The sequence below is a fragment of the Tupaia chinensis genome, unplaced genomic scaffold (assembly GCF_000334495.1).
Source record: "Tupaia chinensis unplaced genomic scaffold, TupChi_1.0 Scaffold000201_1, whole genome shotgun sequence".
Taxonomy (NCBI): domain Eukaryota; kingdom Metazoa; phylum Chordata; class Mammalia; order Scandentia; family Tupaiidae; genus Tupaia; species Tupaia belangeri.
The window spans coordinates 3,275,929-3,277,800 of NW_006159676.1; the positions used below are offsets into that span (position 1 = coordinate 3,275,929).

Below are 1,872 nucleotides of genomic sequence, written 5' to 3' on the forward strand. Positions count from 1 at the left end.
GGAGAGGTTTTCGCTATAGGGCGCGTGCGCTCGCCAGACAGACAGAGAGAGACAGAGAGACAGAAAGCGAGAAATCACCCCCCACGGGGGATAGTCACGCCGCAATCCCTTCTCCTCCATTCTCCTCTCGGGATCTTGGGCATGCATGCACACGCTCCCGGCGTGAGTCCTAAGCCACCAGGTCCAGGACGCGAACCGCGGTCGACTACGTGGGAGTCCAGCGACATAGCCATGACGCCAGCAGCTGGTTCCCTTATTTATTACTTTTCAACTTGACCAGAGAGAGAGAGAAGGCACGCCGCCAGATCCGGGACTTGAACCAAGGTCAGCCATGTGGGAGTCCAGCATCTCGACCACCATGCCACGTGCCCATGCCACTTTGAAATATCTCCAGAAACTGCCAGGTGTCCCCCTGGAGGGCTATTTAATTTAATTTAATTTATTTATTAATTAATTAATTTATTTTCATTGGAGCAGAGAAGGACAGAGCAAGACAGAGAGAGAGAAAGGGAAAATGAGAAAGCAAGCTGCCAGGTCCGGGATTCAAACCAGAGTTGGCCATGTAGGAGTCCAATGTCCTTAACAACCATGCCACCTGCTGGACCCAGAAAAATTATTAATTGTTTATGTAAAATATAACAAAGAGTCAGCCAGGTAGTGTAGTGGTTAAGACGGCTGGATCCCACATGGCTGACTGCACAGTTTGAGTCCTAGACCCAGCGGTTTGAAAAACACGCTAAGCACATGTGCGTGCGTGCCCAAAATCCTGAGAGGAGAATGGAGGAGAAGGGAGTGTGGTGTGGCCATCCCCCCTGGGGGGTGATTTTTCGCTTTCTGTCTCTCTGACTTTCTCCCCGGTGTGCACATGTGCACATATGTGCCCTATAGCAAACCAATCAAAAACAATGGAAAGGGAGCAAGCAGATGGCTTAATGGTTATGTTGCTGAACTCCCACGCGGCTAACAGCAATTCAAATCCCGGACCCGGTGGATTGAAAATCACACCAGGCGCTTGTACGTGCGTGCCCAAGATCCCAGGAGAAGAATGGAGGAGAAGAGGAACCAGCAGGTGGCATGGTGGTTAAGGTGCTGGACACTCCCACATGGCTGACCATGGTTCAAGTCCTGGACATGGTGGCTTGCTTTTTCACTTGCTCTCTGTCTCTGTCCCTCTGGTCAAATTAAAAAAAAAAAAAAAGAATAAATAAGATGAAATAAAAATAAAAAAGAATAAAAAAAAAAGAATGGAGGAAAAGAGATTGTGGCATGGCCATCCCCCGGGGGGGGGGGATGTCTCACTTTTTTTTTTTTCCTCTCTCTCTCTCTCTCTCTCTCTCTGGCAAGTGCTAGTGCCTGAAGGGGGAAAAAATAAAGGGTTAGCTCATTCTTGGCCATGTCCATGAGAAGGTGAGCATAGCTACATTTTTAAAAAAGAATTATTTATTTACTTCTATGTTATTATTATTCTTTAATTTGACCAGACGAAGATAGAGAGAGAGAAAGGGAAAGTGAGAAAGCAAGCTGCCAGGTCTGGGACTTGAACCATGGTTGGCCACATGGGAATCCAGTGCCTTTAACCACCAAGCCACGTGCCAGCCCCAAGAAGGCAAAGCATAGCTTCTAAAATGACGTGACTCCCTGGGACCACCTGGCTAAAGCCACCAGCAGCAGCAGGGACTTCTCCCTGGCCCCTTCTGTCTTCTCCCAGGAGGGCTCTGTGCATTGAAGGAGGTTGGGCCTCATCCCTGGTCTGCACCCAGAAGATGCCAGAAGCATTCTCCTTGTCTCTAGCTATGCCACTTTTTAATGTTTTTAACATTCCATTTCTTTCTTTCTTTTTTTTTTTTTTTAATTATTTTATTTATTTATTTA

At 47.4% G+C, this 1,872-nt stretch overlaps 1 protein-coding gene across 1 annotated transcript in view; it reads left to right on the forward strand.

Annotated features, from left to right (window-relative positions):
* The window catches only part of CPAMD8 (C3 and PZP like alpha-2-macroglobulin domain containing 8), a 71,485-nt gene that overhangs the window by 4,017 nt on the left and 65,596 nt on the right, over positions 1-1,872 (forward strand). The gene's annotated exons all lie outside the window — the stretch shown is intronic.